General features: G+C 37.9%; 1 long non-coding RNA gene across 1 annotated transcript in view; it reads left to right on the forward strand.

The window, feature by feature from the left end:
• Positions 1–12,028, forward strand: part of LOC146518888 (uncharacterized) — an 86,484-nt gene extending 74,456 nt beyond the window's left edge. The window contains exons 3-5 of the long non-coding RNA XR_014874168.1: positions 1,242–1,298; positions 1,490–1,606; positions 3,209–12,028. This is a non-coding gene — a long non-coding RNA (uncharacterized LOC146518888). The remainder of the gene's footprint in view (positions 1–1,241; positions 1,299–1,489; positions 1,607–3,208) is intronic.
• Positions 12,029–20,038: the final 8,010 nt, after the last annotated feature.

Raw genomic sequence — 20,038 nt, forward strand, 5'->3', positions numbered from 1 at the left:
TAATTGCTTCAACTGACCTCACTTTTACGACATTAATATCCCCTTTTTTTACACAATAACCCATCTAAAAAATGTTAATTCCTATTTCTTTTTGTGTGCCAGTGTTCTGACAAAACGTCCTACTTTGTCAAAACATCCTACCGTAGCGTAAATTTATAGTCATGTCTATCAGTCCGTGCTACCTTATCACAATATACTACCTTACGTGGGGTTTTTTTGCTTCCATCGTACATATCTATAGGTAGGATGTTCTGATGGCCAAATCACACTTATCAAAACATGCTTCCTGCATGGATTTATTTAGGCAGGAGGACTAACATTAATTGACAAGGTTTACGTTGTATGCCAGTTTACAGAAGTTAAGATGTACTAAATCAAGACTTGAAATATGACTTAAATTGAGACTCCAAATTGGAGTATTTGCACAAAAAACAAAACGCATGTTAGCTTGAAAAGTTAACAAATTGACAAAAGCTTAAGGAAAACAAGTATCGACTGTAATAAAGCAGTAAAACATATAATACTAACTGTTTTTCGCACGCACGAGATCGGGGTAGAATCAAATAATAGGCGTGTACTGTTAACACCAAAAACATGGCCGTTTTGAGTTGTACGCATGCGCAGCAACAACAAGTAGGACAGCTTGATAGGTTGGGTGTTTTGTCAGAACACCGGCAATAACTTAGTAATATTTCATTTATATGGTTGTTACTTTGAAGAAGTCTTTCACATGTATGGCTTTTTTTCTAACTGAACGACTAGGAACAGTTATCACTAGCCCCTCAAATTTATATACAGTAATACACCCCATACAATATATGCACGATCTATAAGCTATTGATTTTAAAACATCATATTGAACATGTAATATGCTGACACAGGTACACGGGCAAAAAGTTTTATTCCTCTTTTGATCTGCAATGAACACAGCAAGTATCACTGTGATTTATTTTAAGTACCTTGTCAGTTCTGTGCTGACACGCATGTTACGCATGCATACATAACATTCAGGCTTTCGTCTGCAGCAGATTGAAGTGTATATGAGGCCGGCTACACTATGTAAAATACCTGCGAACAGAGTCAGTGTTCCACTGTGATTTAAACGTGTGAACATCCTGCTTCTTATATTTCTAGTATACACAAATGTGTGCTTTCAGCTCTTTTGTTTCTCATCTCGCAAACATCTCACCTCCTTCTGCTCCTTTCCCCCTCCTCTCTCACTCTCTCTCCTTCTCTGATAGCTGGGTGTGAGATGACTCACGGGACGAGGCAAAGCGCCGGGCACACACAGCTCTCAGGTAATGAGAAATGATGTTGGTGTCAATGGTGGAATCGTCCAAATCATCCCTGAGCTGAGTTACATAATTCAAATATCATTCTTATACTCCCCCTCCTCTTTTATCCGTTATCACTGCCTTGTCCTCTGGCACACTCTCCTTCGCTTACTCTCAGTTCAAACAGATTTGATTTCTATTCCTCTATGTTCCAGTGACATCGCCGCTCCTCCGAGAGGTGTGTGCTCGGATTGGAACAAGGATCAAGTCACCCATCACAGCGAAGCATGCAGGGAAAGGCCAAGAGGTAGAAAATCTGTCTGCCTATACCTGTAAGTTAGAGTATAGCTTTTATCTGTTTTTTAATATCTTTTTTCTTTGGCATGCTTTATGTTAATGTTTGTTGTGCGCTGTTGTATTTTTGTCTGTTGCAGTTTTTCTGTGTGTCTGTTTTAATGTTCCCTTCTTTGTTCCCCCCCATTTTTTTTAACTCTGACCTTAAAGGGATTACCCAGTGAAATAAATAATTCAGCATTTGAGGAAATAAGCTTATTAGGTTTCTGCTTCCAACACTTACAAGAGAAAATTTAAACCACCATCAACATTTCTGTAGGCTATGGTGAAATGACTCTGCAGCCAGCTCCTGGTTAGCACGTTTTCAGCTTCTACAAACCTCACTAATAAACATGTCATTTCTCTGTTTGGCTATTTGCTTAAATATTTCACAGAGGAATAACCGTCGGCTAATTTTCTTTTTCTCGTCGTCTAGGCCAATAGCTCAGAAATGAAAGATGTACCAGTGTTGGGAACATAAGTTTGTTGTTGGCTGGATGGGTACATCAACAAATTAGTTAAAAAAAAAAATGCATTTAATTAATTCATTTCAGTAATCTGATGAGTATTTGCCTGTAAGAGGACAGTCTCATTCAATTAACACCAACGTCAGCCTGTTTAGGTTTTTGAACAGGAGGTTAAGTTGCTGTTTTTGCCATGTTTGTAAACCTTAAGCAGTTTAATATGTTGATAGAACCAAGTAAAGTCAAGGACATAAACCTGTGGAAAATCACAATCTGTTATTTTCAAACATTTGTCATCGCTATAACAAGATAAAATGTTTATAGGTGGGACTTAAAGGTGTTTGTAGTTATATGGCAATCATAATAATCAGACAAGCCCTCGTCCCTTGGCACTAAAAATAAAAACAGAAGAGAATAAAATAAAAATAAAAAATACAATAAATGATCATATTTTCCTAAAAATGGAAAGAGAAGAAAATATGTGACTATAATAATAGTATAATACCTCTGATGATGTAATTTAACAGCTCTGTGTTGTTATCACAATGCTGATATGATGTGTAATATACCTACTGCTAATAGATGGGAATAAGGGCGAAAAGAAAAGAAAACCTTTCTAAGGATTCTCTATACTGATGCCACACACTGAACACTGGACTGCCCTCGAGGGCTGTTTGTGCTCAGCTTCGGGAAAAGGAAATGAAGTTCACCAGATTGTTTTTTTGGAATCTGAATTGAAAACTTTCCAGGCCAGGGCTGAGTCTGCATCGGCCAGATTGAGGTGAGATAGAGTGGAGAATATGAGCAGAGAGATGAAGTTGACCCCAACCTTTTTTTTTCACCCTCCTGCCGTTTAGAGCTGAGACTAGCAGGCTCCTTGGCAAGGTGGGAGAAAATATGCTGTTAACTGTGAGCATGTAGTCACTTCAGCCTCTGTCTCTTTATTTTCATCCACTTGCATTCGCTGTGATTCATTGTTCCCCTGCACTACGTGTCTTGAGTACAGTGCTTGCACTTCCATCTTTTTTGCGCGAGCACTTGCATGTGCATGCACACATGAAGTCTCACACCCTTTTCACTTCCATCTACTCTGTCTGCTCTCCTACTTTTCCCTTCTATCCTTCTTCTCTCCAGCAGTGGTTGAAATCTTGGATGTATTGGCATGTCTCCTCTCATCACCCCACCACTTGTGAGGAGGATCGAGGAGAGTTTAGGTGGGAGAGCGTGTGTTGAGGCGTAAAGGACCCTCTCAGCCCTAAGCCAAGTCCTGTCCATCCAACGGAGAGCCCAGACGGTGTGATTCAGCCCTCCTGAAGCCCGGCCAACTCATACTCACACAAACACACGCAGTTACACACACACAAGGCACTCGGTGAGAAAGTCACAGACATCCTTTTTCCTCTCTTAAGTCACCACAGTGAAGCTGCACTGGAGGAGAGGCACAAAGAAGAGGTTGTGGAGGGTAGCTCTGCAGATCTCAATCCTCAAGGCAAGGTCACTTTTGCCTGGCTAAAAGCACGCATAAGTGATAGAAGCACTGAGGAGGGTATAGGTAAAAAAAAAAGATTCTGGTCTTTTTAAAACTTGGGCCCTGTTTTCCCATCTTTTGGGGTTTAAATTTTTAATAGGGACAAAGATGTTTGGAGTCAGCTCACTACAGAGCAATAACCAGCAGTGCAAAATAATCCTACGAGGCTATTGCCCAACATCACAATGCTTATATTTGATACTTTACGGTAAGTGTCTGTAATCGTCAAGTTATCCTGCCACGGTTTTGATTTATTGATTGATTTTATTTTGTTCCAATACATATTAAGACAGTGATAGTGTGCAGGTAATAAGTATCTGAATAAGGAGCAGTAAAAAGTAATCATAAAAATCAACCTATTTCCATAGCGTACCTTTTTTGGAAGCATTTTGCATTGCAGTGATGCCATGTCAACAAAATATCTTGAGCAATAACATTAACTCCAGTACATTTGCATTTTTCTTGTAGAAAATGTGCTTTGCTGTTCTCTGTGATTGACCCCAGTAATCTCAGATAAAATGGTCACACAAAACCAGATGGTTTCCAAGGTGCAGTGCACGAACAGGAGTGTTTTTGTTAATTTGTAGCACAGCTGGTCACATCTTAGGCATGTCCCCATTGCCCAAAGTTACTCTGCAAAAGCTTTGTGAAGGGTAGTGTGTCATTGTGTTGCCACAACTCAGAAATCTGCACCCATAAACCATTTGTTTGCCTTTGTTGTTTTTTTCAATAACAATATCTACATTTTCTGTGGTACTGGTCTGTCCCTGTTGGGATCTTTTGTTAACGTTTTGCTCAACAATCTGAACCTGGGAAAACAAGCACTTTTCTTGAATGACAATTGCCCTGTGGGATTACATTGGAGCCGCTTCACGGTAGCCAGTTGTATCTTTCTCAGTATTGGACTTCTTCCAAACATTTTTTGTCCTTATTAACAATCTAGACCCCATAAAGTTTGAAAAATACCACCAGGTTTCAAAAATATTGGAATTTTTTTGTTTCAGTATGTCTTGTTACAAACAGATTCGACTCCCTCTAGGGCAAACGCATATATTGATCTACAAGCATGAGGAACTGTCATCTTTCTAGATTTGAATGCATGATTTGGGGGAGAAAGACCTAACTGACTGACAGCTGATAAGCACGAATCTATAAGCCATGGGGATTTTGGCATGGACATTTTTTGCGGTTTGTTAGCAGTGGGTGCCATAGAGCAGTTCTCACTCAGAATTTCTTTGGATGTAAAATGAAGGTTGTTTTGCATCTAATGATTTTCTTATGCCTTTTAAATGAGCTCCTCTGAGTGTTTTCCTTCACTAGAAACTCCTCTTTGTCAAGTGAAGGCTGTGGGCAGGCAGAAATGGAATGGTGGACCCAAAGTGCAGACTCTCAGAGACGAAAAAGGTGAACTCGAAAACAGCTTTAATGGTGAACCGGACCAAAAACTAAACTGAAAAAATACAAAACCTAACCAGGCTAGCAAACAGAACACACAGTACAGAATGAGGGTAGATCACAACACAAAGGAAAACTCAGAGCTTAAATACACAGAGGAAGCAATCAGGGGATGGGAGACAGGAGGGAAACACAGCTTGGGCAAATCAGGGCTGACGAGACAAAGGATGTAAAACCAGACACATTAACATGAGACACAGACTTTTAAGTAAAACAAGAAACACAGACTGGACTTACAGTCACAGACTCACAAGCAGACAGTGCAACAGAAGGAACAGAGACGTGGGACCAGGGCAGACACAGACACCGACTGGACACAGAACAGAGGGAGTATGGAAACCCAAATTTAAGAATTACAAAATCACAAACCAAGAAGAACCGGGGAAAATAGAAATGCAAAACAGATACCAGAGCATTCACAGTAATAAACCAAGATGAGAACACAAATAAAGGTACAAAACTGAAAACCCTGGGTCAACGTACCCTAACACTCTTAACCCACCCATGCAGCCAATCCCAAGCTAAATAAAGAATTATTTTCAAATTCCAAATGCTAGATTAATATTATGGACAGATTTCTATTACGCATTATTCTTTTAACACATGAGGTATCATAGCAAGTTGTATTAAGGAGCAAGATTTTTTCCTTTCACAATATTGACTGATTTGCTCGTAAAGCAAATAAATACATAAATCTTCAAATATTCGTATGGCCTGGATTCAGCAGTTCTTGCGGTAGCAGTCTGACATGCCACTAGCACTCAGCTTGATGACAAGCAGCTTTGTTTACCACGTGCAGGTGCTCCCACTTCACAGGACCTAATAACTCATGTCACATTCTTCAGCTTCAAAGTCTATTCAGTCAGTCTACTGAATGTGTGCTCGTGTTACATTTTACTTCACATTTAGCACCAAAAGGTCACAATCCTGGTGAGTTTATTGTGGTTTATCTTGTCAAGTTTTCATTAAGCATGTCACTGCCAGTGTTGGGGCCCTTATTTAAAAAAAGTAATCAGTTCAAATTACACACATTATTCTTTATACATTAATAATACATGCATTACATTACTGAACTACTGGTTACTATATATGGGCTTATATTTCTTTCTAAATCCCAGACTAGCTTCTTTTTCTGTCCTAAAGCCAATAGGATGTCTGCTTTAGCATTAGCCTCATTGTGTCCAGGTAGATTAGCATTGAGACATCACTGTGGCAGGGTGCTCCTTGAATGACCAAGAGACCGTCTCTGCCTCATACTCTGTTCACCCTCCCCCTCCTTCTTCAAAACCCAACCTCCACGAAAGAAACAATGAAAGGCTGACCTGCCACTCAGTTCACTACAGTTCATCCACATCTAGGCCTTGAGGGGCTCGGAGCGCCTGAGTGCACACACAGTGCTAACCTTGACTTATGAGTTATATGGATATATCACAGTAAGATCATATAGGAAGACATAGATATGTACTGGGGTTAGGAAAATGAGTGCAGGGTATACTGAATAATATATCAGCATTACTACCAAGAGTGGACCAAGAATACTGTATTTGAACCCATGAATGGGTCAAGGAACAGCAGGAAAAGTAAGAGTAAAGAAGACGAGGGAAGAAATAGAGAGAAAGAGTGAGAGAGGGTGGGTGAGTGTGACAAGCGCCATAACGTCCTCTGAGATGCATTTGGACACAGTGAGCATCTGTCAAAACAAGGCAGCCTCAACGGCCGCCTCACTAATGGCTATGGACGTGAGCGACAGAGGGGTAGGGAGAGGTGGGGAGAGACACACAAGCCTGCTGCTGCACGTGCACACACAAATCACACATGCATACACAGGCACAACAGTGCGGACACTTTTTTTTGTTTGCAGCAAATCATTGATACCAGATTTGTACAAAGCTACAGTGTAATAGCTATTGAACTATTTTGACGTTCGTGCATGAGCGCGTGCGTTCGCGTGTGTGTGTGCATTCATGCACCCGATTATGTTGGTTTCTGTGTGCAAGCGCAGTGTGTGCATGTTTACCTTCCAACTGTGGTTTTTGGTTGTCAGATACTTTCCACCATCTCTCATTGTGATGAATTGGGTGCTGTGTCAATCAGTCATCTGAATTGTTTTTTTTTCCCCTTCTTCATTTTTTCAAGGCACTTTGGGCTGAGTTGTGTTCACTCTCCATTTCTCTCTCTCTCTCTCCCCCTTTCTCTCAGTCTTGCTGTCTCTGTACAAGAAACATCCATAAGAAATCATCATAGGGTTTAAATCAATGTGTTGAAAGAAAATGTGCCTATACGTGGCAGTTACACACACATGTGCGCATTGTTGTCAGCTTACCATAATTGTAATGGAAATCCTTTTTTACAGGTAACATTGCCCTATCTGTTTGATAAGAAAAACACCAGATTAAATTTAAAGTTATATGAGACATGTACATCATATTTCCCCCTCGGGTGTGTAGAGAGAGTGAACAGGAACAAAACAGTACAATGCTACCCAAATCTTAACCGCCTAAGGCTACTGCTGCTGTGCGTACAACAGCAGCCCATGCACAAAGAGTAGCATTAGACCCCCAAACTAAATTAATGCTTCAGTGAAACGTATTAATTAATTTTCTAAACCCCTATGTTTTATACTTAATAATGTGCTCCTGTTTTTTGTGGACATTTTTCTTTCAAAGATCCTTTTAACTAAAATGACATAAAAAAGGGTAAATAAAACAGTTAAATATGAATATAAAGACTTGGTGAGTCATAACTTGGCAAATGCAAATACACTTGGAATGCTGGCTACCGATTACTGTAATTATTCTTCATTCAATGTTAGCAATTAGGCAGAAATGAGTAGAAATGTTTCTTCAGAATTCAACTAAATGCTGTTATTTAATGATGATAATTTGAATTCATTGTGGGAAAATTAAAAGGAAACTCTTTTTTAAAACAATATCCAATATTTTTTCAAGAAAATATTCATTGCTTTTTTAAAAGGTTTGCACAAACCGACTGCCGATTTAAACTTTGACCTGTTTAGCAAAAATGAGGAATCTTGGATGCTAAATGTATTTTTCGTTAAGAATTCTTTTAGTAGTGCTCAAACAAAACAAAACAACATTTTTAAAACCCAAAAAAGTACCCTGTTATGCACCCATGTCCAGTCAGGAGGATTGATATTAAAGTAGTATAACTTGAGCTGGATTTACACATGCACTGCACTCCTGAACTTTCCTAGACATGATCTGCCTGATGTGCATGTGAGAACAAAAAAGTCCAACTCCTGAATATGAATTTGATGTGATGAGTTATTGTGCCTTATTTGCATTCTATTTATTATGTGAGAGACAATTAAAATGGGTACCGTAGAGCTTCAGAGTCTTTCACAAGAACATGTAGCTCTAGTTCAAATTCAAGTGCAAGATGCAAATGCTCTAACACTGATCACTACTGATTTCTATTTCCATGATTATAACAGAAAACACAATATAATGTCTAAAAATGTTATTAAATGCTAGTTCAAATGTCTTTAACAGTGCTCTGCTTATCTTATCCAGTCTGGATACTAGATTGACAGAATTAAGATATTGCTGTACATAATGCATGCCCCCTTAACACACCTAAAAAAAAGCTATTAATGCAAAATCTTCTACAAGTGGAACACATCAGGTATGAAGTTAATTATATTACATATAATATTATGTATTACATTAATACTGCTTGTAGATTAAAGTATTACAATATCATAAGCACATTAAAGTTTGAATGCACATGAAAATAAAAAGTTAGTGCTACCGAAAATAATACTATGCTGACTTGTGACTGGTGATTGGTTACTACTGAAATGGCTGAAAACCATTGTTCATTTTAGTCAAATTGTGCATATAGAGGGGAAACTCCTGGAAAAAATTTTTTTTTTTTGGTGGGACCATTGCCTGTGCCTACAGATGGTCAGGCTATTAATAGTTATGTCATATCTGATTACGACCGAGCAGCCTTCACATCGCATAACACCGAAATAAAATAGAACATCCACCTACTGTCGCTTGATCCAATCAGCCACCACCCATTGCTGATGTGGACGTTGCCATCTTGTGCTAACAACATAATTTGGTGCTGGACTGTACACAGCAAAAATCAGCCCATGCGCTTGCATGAATTAGTCATACCAATCTAAATTTTACCCTGGCTCTAATAATAATGTCAATACCACAACTACCCACATAGGATTATTTAAAAACTCTAAGAGACAATAAATTTATATGTGTACCTAACATCATGTTTTTAATAATTAACATTAGATAATAGTTGTCTATCTCTTGTTCATACAGCCCACTCTTTACCTTGGTTTTGTCTGTGTAAAGCAATTGTTAGTATTTTTTGTCTTCATTAGTATAAAACCTGAAAACCAAATGCACCCTATTGTGATTTTAATTACTTCACAAAATCAACAAATTTATATTTTTTCATCATCAATGTAAGTCCAGAAACCACAGCTAACACTGTGCTGAAAAATAAAAAAATACAAAAAGATATACATTAGTTAAGAAAAGTAATGTGTTACGTTACTTAATTACTCCCTGTTATACTACTCATTACTATACTTTATAATGTGGCATGACACACATTGTCACATAATTACCATTTAACAACATAAACCTGAAGCTACAGTCCCACAACATCACACAAATCCCTACCCTAATAAGGAAATACAAACGGTCTTTCTTTTAGAGTTGCGGCATGAACACAAAGCTAACAACACAAAGCAAAATTGAAAAACACCCCATAAACTTCAAAGCAACTATTACTGCAGTTTATCTGTAGAAATACTGATGCTACAGTGCTGCATTTCTGACTGTTCATTACTCCTGTTGTTACCTGTTGAAGATCAGGCTCTGGGTGCTGGCCATGACTTTGCGTTCTTTGCAAGCTTTGTGTTAGCATGTTCTCTATTCAGATGTTTGCAAAGAGCCGATGTTCTGCTAGCATGCAGTTAGTTCAGTCGTGGATGTAGTTTGCACTTTACAATTATACTGTTTTGTACATGAAAATAAAAGGAATGTCCATATCGCCACTCTTAAAAAACGCTCCACCATTTTGCTCCCTGCCACATCAGCTAATGATAGTGTACATTTCCAGGAGGGAAAATAAATGCTTAATGTTTTTCTTTCTTTCTATCCACTCAGTGTGGATAGGATAGATAAATGCAAGCAATGGCATGTTTGTAAAGGCAACAAATGTAGCATTTTGCATTTATTAAAAATATTGTGCTTGTTAATATACCTATAAGGCTATTAAGTAAGATAAGTCTGTTACATTAGTCCAGTACATTAATGTGTAACACATAAGCTGTGTGATTAACACTTTTACATTACTTTTACCAGACAGGACTCAAAACACATTATTCAGGGACAGCTACAGTTGCCGTGGGGTAAGATGAGCAAGGCAGACAATCAGGACGAACCTCGGTCTGGATTCCTCTCCCTTTCGTCCATCCGTGTCTTGGAGGAACAGCATTGGCAGATGTGCTACTGATTCCCTGGGGCTGATTTTGGAAACATCCAAGAATTTGTAGCTGGGCATGCAACATCTCTCAGGCAGTTCCCTCATAGGAAAATAATCTTCCTCCCTCCCATAACCGTAATGATGCTGTTAGATTTCAAAGAAAAGTTTTTGGCTCAGTAAATAAAAATAGTTACCTTCCAATACATAATATTTAATTACCAATATCATAAGAAACACCCATTATTTACTATATATAGCTTTTCATTAGCTCCTAAAAAACGCAGTGATCACTGTCGGCCTCTCTCAGTTTTTATCAACACTATTTAGTTTAAAGCTCAGTTTTTAAAACCTTATGATGTAACTACAGCCCAGCCCATGCAGTAGTAAATGAATAACCTAACCTCATATTGTGGATGGATTGTCTCAGTTGTTCTCCTGACTGAAGTTTGGTCTGTTTACAGGATACTGCCATGTGACTGCATTTGTCTCTAACCATCAGGAACCCTCACGTTAAGAATTATTGAATGGAAAAAAGTTAGCGTTCATCCTCTAGCTTCACTGTGCTAATGTGTTTATATTATGCTAACCATAGCTATGTAGCTAGCACATCATTATTTACCAGGTAGTCCAACTTCAGTAACGCTAAAAAAGGCACTGCTGTTTGGTTTTCGGTCTTCATTCCTGTCAGTAGTGATAGCAGAGCTATACGTTTATGTTTTTTCAGAAATCCCTCAGTCAGAACATGGTATATTATGTTCTGGTGGAAACTAGCAAGCTAACGCCCTGCTAACTTCTAACTCTGTTAAACTTCAAAATTCTGTTTTCATGGATGCCTGTATGTTAAACTTAATTGTTACACCTGGTAAAGCAGCAACACTGATCATTTATTAAGATATAAGAATTTAGACAGTTTGTAACGCTCAGTGATGCTGCAATGTTCATTTGACTTTGGGACCTGAAGCAGAGTTTAGACTTGGAAACAGCTAATGGCATCAGACTTAAAGACGGATTAACATGGGAATGAAAAAAACAACAAAACAATGCAAAAGAAAATAAACAACACTGATTTTAATACAAGAGGTTATATTTTTCTTTGAATTTTAATGTCCAAAAAAGTCTATTACCTACTTCACTCAGAAGCTGTGGTTCAATAGCTACCTCCCTAATAGAAAACATCCTCTTGCCTCCTTTGCTGTGGCTTATTCCAGAACATCCTGCACAGTTGAGAGTTTAACATGATCTTCAAGCAGTTCCTACTCAGTTTGTTTGTTTTGGTTTTTTTTGTTGTTTTTTTTGTTGTTTTTTTGCAGTGCCATTGCCTTGAGCGGTTGTGCTTGGTCTCCAACAATGGTTAGGTAGGTCATGTGTTTCAAAGTTACATCCTCATTAATGCCAGTTGAGCAAATTATTGCACTAGATAGATTTGATTTTTTTCACCAACTAAATCACAGTTGTGGCTGATCTGTATACATTTTAGAATTTAAAAAAAATCTATGGTATTTTTTATTGATTATTACTAGATATTAGTCGATATTATATATATATATATATATATATATATATATATATATATATATATATATATTAAGAAAAACTAGTAAAATTGTGTGCTACAGAGTTATTCTTGTAATTCACAAGATATAAGATGATCTTTTTCCCAGATGACATTTCTGTGCTAAATTTGTGCTAGACTGGCACTCCTGGTAGGATTGGGACAGATTTAAAAAAAAAAACTGCAACAACAACTGAGACTTAACCAGTGACCAACCAGACAAGGAAGAAATCACACCTACTGCTGGCACACACACACCGCATTATGGTTAGGTCTGGATAAAATTGATATAATTTGACTGACAGCTCTTGTTTTACGATCCTTCAGGTTAAACACACAAACTTTCCCTCTTTCTCAATTTATTTGTTTGTCTCATACACACACACACACACACACACACACACACACAAAGAGCATCGCGTGGTGTGTTTTTGTTGGGATTTTGACAAACAACAACAGTGACCTTTAAGGGAGGCGAGGCAGCATGGCTGTGATCACAGGGAATGGAAACGGAGCCAGAGTGAAATGTCAACCGTCCCTGTGGTCTTAGCACTGATGCAAAACTGCCAGAAAAGGGAGAGAAAGAAAGAGTTTTGCATGTATGAGTGAATGTGTGACAGTGTGTGTGTGTGTGTGTGTGTGTGTTAATCTTGCAGTGGGGGGGGGGTTCTTTGTGTCAGTGAGAGAAAAATGCATCACTACCACACGTGTGTGGCAGAAGAGAGCACAAGAGCATAAGAGAAACGAAGCTTGCACTCTTTGAGATTCCTATCAGTCATTCATCTGGTCAGATTACAAAAGAAATAATCTCACATAGCTGATGCATCATCACTTCCACTATGTCAGGGAAGTTGCATAGCAGTCAGAGATAGAGTCATTACAGTCATATGATTGATGTGTGAAATGGCGTGCAAGGCATGAGGTACGATGGTGTTGATGCTTTTACATTGTCCTGATAATGATGCTCATCCACGAGGTTGTGAATGGGAATAATTTTGCATGTGGGGCAGGTGCTGAACTGCAGCAGCCGAAACTCAACAGCTGCAATAAATGTAGCATGCAACTTCCACCATTCATACAAATCATATATCCAATTAAACCCTGCATAAGAAACACAAGCATATGGGCACTATCTGAATGTCAAAATCTTTCCAGGAATTGAAAGTTACACCTTCTACCAAGTTCAGTGACTGCCAGATGATGTGAGTCACACAGAGGTTGATCCTTAAATAGTATTTGAGATGACAAAATTTGATTCCAAATTTCATAGATAATGCTGATGTTTTAAGTTTATCCAATAAATGAAATAAAAGATTAGCTAATATGATATCAGCCGTTGGTTTCTGAGCTTTGAAACCTTGAGATGAGTGTTCCTGCCATCACCATTTTGGTTGCATGAACCTGATTGTGAGGATAGATAAGGGGCGGGTCTTGGTGTAAACACGCTCACTCGCTAAAGACCTATGAATGACATCTCACTTGTCAGAAAGCGTGTGGTTTTGTGGCAGAGATAATTTTTCATTTGAAACATGGTAGGAACAAAGTTTACAAAATAGAATTAATTTCAGTACAACTTAGATTGAGTTCCTGAACCATTAAACCCAACAGGAAGCTGTTTACAGAGGTGAGGTCAGAAAGCCATTTTCCAATAGACCTCCACAGGATAGACAGTCTTTTGTGACTTCAGCTTTCGTCATCTGGGGGCTTTCAGTCAGAATGCAAGTTTAGGCTGTGTGCATGTTTTATACTGTCTAGGGTTTATACAAGACATTCCATCAACTTTTATGAGCGTGTGCATCTTTTCTTTCACTGATTAAATGTTCCATGGTCAATTATTTAGATCGCAGTGTAATTTCTTCCCAGTTTAGAATTATTTTTGTGATGTCCAACTATTGAACATGCAATAGAATTGGAATTAAAGAAGTATATCTGATGGTTAAATATAAAATACCATCAAGCAACCCATTTTTAAAACAATTTCCCTCGGGATCAATAAAGTATTATCAATCAATCAATCAATCAATTAATCAATCAATCAATCAATCAATCATTTTTTCACTTTCTTGCAGCTGATGCCATGGAGACATTTAAGTCACGACATGGTCCTGCTTGCACACTCTACTCATCATTTTTCCTTCCCTTCCCTATTTTGTCTCCATGCACACAAATGTCAGTAAAGTTGCACTATTTCAGCATCTTGCTCAGCTGGAGAGAAAAAAGCTTTAAACAAGTAACATTTTTATTAGTTGCAGTTTATAAGCTATTCAACATGTAGCAGTTGATAATCTGGAAATTCGAAGCTTACATGTTATATGCCAATGAATTTTAATGTATTCCATTTTAAACAGAGGATCTGTTTATGTTGTTTTGTTCTTATCTGGTTATCTATCATATTGTAAAAGATCATTTCATGGTATTCTGTCGTTACACCAGACAATAAATGCAGACAAAACCTCTTTTTTATATTATTGCACAATGATGAACTATGTTGCAATGGTGCAGGGTAGACTGTGATATCCATGATTGCTGTTAAGTTGGGTCCAGAGTAGCAACAGAGATATTATGGCACTCAAAGACTTCTAAATGAAAATACAGTGGAGAACAGCAAAAATGGTGGTAGAAGCTTAACTTCTGGGTGAAGAAACTTTTAAAACTGCTTATTTGTGTACAAAGTCAGCAAACTTAAAAAAAAAGTTTTAGCAGATTTGATTGGATGTTCAACACAGTAGATGCATGGTTTGGTTTGGTCACTGAAAATAAAAGCTAACTTATATAACTTTTCATAATACGTGCCCAGATGTGTTTCAGTATGCTGCTGACTTTAATAACACTTAGCTCTTTTTTGCTGGCTAAGATGTAGAAATCAGCCATAAAACAGTAGCTTATATAACATCTGCTTATATTCTGTAGAGTATAGTTGCCTAAATCCACAGTCATTACACTTTAGAACCAACAGCAGCAGGTCATCTAATCACACTTTATCCACACAAATTCTGCAGTCATGGTAAAGTAAACCCTCTCTCTAAAACGTTATGTATCTGGCCCTTATAAGAAAAGAAGCATCCAGTTTTTGTTAGGTTCTAAAAATATTTTAATAACTCTCATATGAAGAGTAAATGATGACATATTATATGGCATCATTTATTTAGTAAAGACTAAGCCAAAATGCAGAAGTGGTACATTAAAAATAAAGTACACCCCATGATTCAATAGCTTGTAGAGTCACATATGAATTTAGCTGTCTCTTACATCATTGTGTAATTATTTTTGCCCACTGTTCTTTAAAATGCAGCTTGAATTCTTTGAGCTTTATTGGCATTCACTTGTGCACAACTTCTTTTTTTGCTTTAGCTGTCGGACAGCTGGCCTCACGTCTGACTCTAGAATACTTTGTTATACAATTCCTGTGGCTGAAAAACAAGCCCCAATCATCACCCTTCCACCACCATGCCTGCCAGTTATAATGGGTTGTCTGTGCTGACATGCTGTGATTGTGGACATGTGTACACATTATGGCCAAATATTTCCTCTGTTGTTTTGCCTGTCCATAGGACATTGTTCCAGATATTTTGTGGTTTGTTCAGACACAACTTCCAAACCTAAGCCATGCTGCCATGTGTCTTTTTTAGAGAGAAGAGGCTGGAAATCCTTCGAATTATGCCATACTTCTAATTGAAGTTTAACATTCAGCATGGTAACTACGGAGCTAACTTTTGAACAAGTTTTATTTTCTACTTGTGAATGAGCTTATACACTGTGGAAGGATGAAATTCATATTGTTTGGAAATTACCTTATAACCTTCTGGAGATTAATGGGCACCAACAGTTGCTTCTCTAAGATCTCTGCTGAAGGCTTTCTTCCTTTGCATTAACACACACCTGAATGCCCCAGGCCAGAAATCTGCCAAAATGTTAGCTTTTATAAAGGTGGTCATACTTGCTGATGATCACATACTGCTTCTGCACTTTGGCTTATTATTTGTTAAATAAATAATGGTACTAGGTGCTGTGTAATGTGTTGTTGCTCATCTGAGGTTGTATTTACCTCATTTTAAGACCCACTAAGGACCAGAAGATCTTTATTATGTCATGACAAGTAAAGCCTTCAAACTACAAACTACAAAGAGCTTATTGAAGGTATTTTGGTACCTAAAGGCTAAAGTATGACCCGCTGAGGAAAATTGAGATGTACAGTACCCTTTAAGCACTGTCTGTTACAGGGCAACACAAATACAAGTGGTAAAACTTCAAGAAGTCCGTGGAGAAGCGTTGCCTTTGAGACAAACTCGGAGAAGAAATTTGGCCTCCATTGTTGTTCTATAAAGCGTGTTACACACAAACTTTAAATATCACACAAAAACAAAAATAAAATTAACACATCAGCATACTTTTAGACATTGTCAGCAAAAAAGAAAATGTCTGTCAGTGTTTGGACCAGTATTTACTGCATTCTTACCATTCTCAGACCTATATCACTCGTGATATTAGAATAGAGAAGATACCCATTACAGGTTAAAGAGTACCAACAATAAAACTTCTTTATTTTATTCAGACTGATACACCTTATTCTTTTACTTCTCATCATTACAGTATAGAAAAATGAGAGTCAATAATTTTAAAGAATTAGATTATTATTTAAGGGGCTGTTTGAGCTTTCAATTTAGATTATTGTATTACATGTAATAACTAGCATTGTATGTCCCATATCATGCATAATATTCATTTTAGTTATCAAACCATTGTGCTTACTCTTCTTACTCCTGTGAAGTTTATTAAGTATTTGGAAAAGTACATGTTTTGGGGCTTAAGATGCTTTCAAACTGTTGTTTCACACAGTTCTATAAAGATCATAAATGGAAAGGGCCAGAGTTTAGTGTGCTGCAAAATAAACCAGCTGCAAAAGACTTATTAGTTTTGAAATATCAAGGTGAAGTTTTCTCTTCAAGAATAGGTTTTAAAAGTAGAAAGACACATTTTCAAAGCCTTTCATTCAAGCTTCGCTGACTACAAAAAACAGCCTTACAATCAATGTGATGACCTCATGTGCTTTGCAAGAAGGGAGCTCAAGAATAACCTAGTTCTTACTTTCTCTTGTAAAGTCATATAACAGAACAAGAAATGGCAACAAGTAATATTCCTGTAACCATGCACATCTTTAGAAGCATGGGACAGACTCATTTATTGGGTTTCTTATAATTCATCAGTGTGCTACAATGGTCATGATATTAGCCAAGGCTAATGACCATTTTCTTTTGTACTAAGCAGTCTAACGATCCTTAAAGTAGCACATTTAATAATAGGCAACATAATAATTATAAAATAAAACATAAATGCAAGAGGTTCATCACGACAGGGATTTAGGGGTTCCTTGCTACCTAAAAGATGCTCTTCATTTAAGTTCCACTTGATGCACACCCGCGACACTGGGATACAGTTTGATAGGGCAGGAGAAGACATAGCATGTGGCTCCTTCACAGTTTGACGTCAGGAGCCCGTCTGTTGTAGCAGTATGCATCCTGTAGAAATGTGCCAGCTGATAGAAAGGCGTGTGGGGGGTGTCACCTTGGGGGCTTTATGCTATTTGAGACAATATGAACTGTAACTAACCCACCCACACACACACCCACACACACAGACATACACATATACATATACATATACATACACATAGATACAAAAGCAGAACAATTGCAAAATCTTTTTTTTTTTCCACTGTGGGAGACTTACATTTAATCAAAAGAAATTAGCTGATTTTGCTTATGGATACTATAGACCAGTAATCAAATTTTATTGTGCTGTGTTCCACAATTAACTGCATTACATTTGTATTTAGATCTATCATATTGTATCGCACTGTGTCATATCCTATTACTATGTTGCATTTCATCGTATATTTGTTTTTGTTTCGTTATTGCATGTAAAGCATACGGGCACATTGTGAGATCATGGTATATAGCACCTGTTAAAAACAAAGGAACATTCAAGACACATTTGAGATACAAAGGTTACACAACATTTCCAGTGAGGCATTCATTTAGTTAATGCAGCTGTTGACTCACGTAAGGAAGAAGACGTTCATTGAAAGTGAGGCGCACAAACGTGAGCGTGTGAATGCATGTGTGTGAATGAGTGAATGGGCTTCTGGGCTGTATTGGTATTTTGAAATGTGATTGACAAGGGAGAAGTCTATTAGGTGAGATCATTAACAGAGTTGAGCCTGTTATCTCCCCAAGGCAGCCGTGAAAGGAGACAGCTGATTCACAAGGAAGCTATTGAGAATTTCAAAGGTGTCGTCTGACTGATTTGGGCCCAGGCCCGCATCACACTGAGCCAGCGAGCCAAGTTGTTCCCGAATCTGCACTGATCAATGTGCCTTCACATCCTCCCTCCTTCATGCTGCCTGGCTGTGCTGCATTTTCTGAAAAAAAGTTTCTTTTTTCTATGATTTCTTCAAGCATTTTAAGTCTCCTTTTGTTTCTACTTTGCCAACTTTGCATTTTTTTTACTTTGTGGTACAATTTGTCTCCTCTGCCGTGCTGCATTTTTCAACACGCAAAAAAGTTTGCTTATACCGAACACAACTTAATCCACACAATTAAGCATATAGAGACACCTAATCAAACTAAACTTCTGCAGAGGCGAGCCCAAAAGCAAACAAAGTTAGTTGATTTGCTTACACTGTACTTCCCATCCTTGTTTGAGCTGCATGAATATTTTATGTCCTTTTTGTTTATGGTGCATGTGAGCATTACTTGAGCAGCCATCTCCACACCATGAATTTCTTTGAATACCAAATCCAGTTAACAGAGTGAAAACTATTCTCAGTGGCTGCATAAGATCTAAGAAATTTGACTGCAGGGGCCACATGCTCTTATACCAAAAAGAAATAATAATCAAGAAATGTGTGTGCCAGTGTACATTTGTCTGAATTTGTTGAATTTGTGTGTGTGTGTGTGTGTGTGTGTGTGTGTGTACAATGAACTCTGTTTGACCTTGGTTTTTCACCAAACATTGCCAAGGGGATGCAATGAATTCATGTGCATGTGTCTGTGTGTGTAAGTGCGAGTGTGAATGCATGTGTAGTTGAGTGCAAGGTTATCCATTGGCTAAGGAAAACCAAATATGACATCTAGAAACGCACCCTGTCCAGAGCAACTCAACATATACACACCAACACCTGCAAACACACTTTGAAGGCCTTTGTGTATTCTCTGAACTGTGTGCAAAACCCCAGAGGCTGTCTGCTGGGCTCATTGGGCCCAGATTTAGGAGATGTGATTAACCAGTTCAGAGGGAGTTGAGAGGGAAGCAGGAGGGGTGCTGCAGGGAACTGGTCCAACTGGAGCATTACCCAAAAGAGATTGTACTTTACAGATCCATAAGGGATTTCCTTAACAGTCCTGCTGAAATGCAGACTGCAGTCCATGTACAATTTAAAAGATCACTATAAACATTTTCCAAAAAAAACCCCCAAATACAGGAACAGAACTGTAGGCGTTTGATTTCGGCCCATGGAAATATGGTGCAAGCTACTTTGACACGACCAAGTCTAAATGAATCAGCAAGCTGAACACTGACCTATATTCTGCGTGCAGTAATTTATTCAAATATATTTGTCATCTTTCTTATACCCCTCTGAGCTCTTGACCTATTTTATGTGTCCTGCCTTCCGTTTTGATTTGTACAAAAAGAAAATAAGATTAATAACAATAAATATATACAATTTGTGTCCATCACTTCTCAACTGTCTCTCTGATAAAAAAATATATACATATATCACACAAGGCTAATCAGTTGTATATGACCAAGTGATCAATGATGGTTCCTCATTCTGTGGTCTGTGTTAGAAATAAATAGTTCTGAAGGAACGAGGACTATTTTGCATACATCTGGGAAATGTAAAACAATGTAAGCATTTTAAGTTTCTAACAACGATTAAATGATAACATTT

The sequence above is a fragment of the Neolamprologus multifasciatus genome, chromosome 5, assembly GCF_963576455.1.
Source record: "Neolamprologus multifasciatus chromosome 5, fNeoMul1.2, whole genome shotgun sequence".
Lineage (NCBI taxonomy): Eukaryota > Metazoa > Chordata > Actinopteri > Cichliformes > Cichlidae > Neolamprologus > Neolamprologus multifasciatus.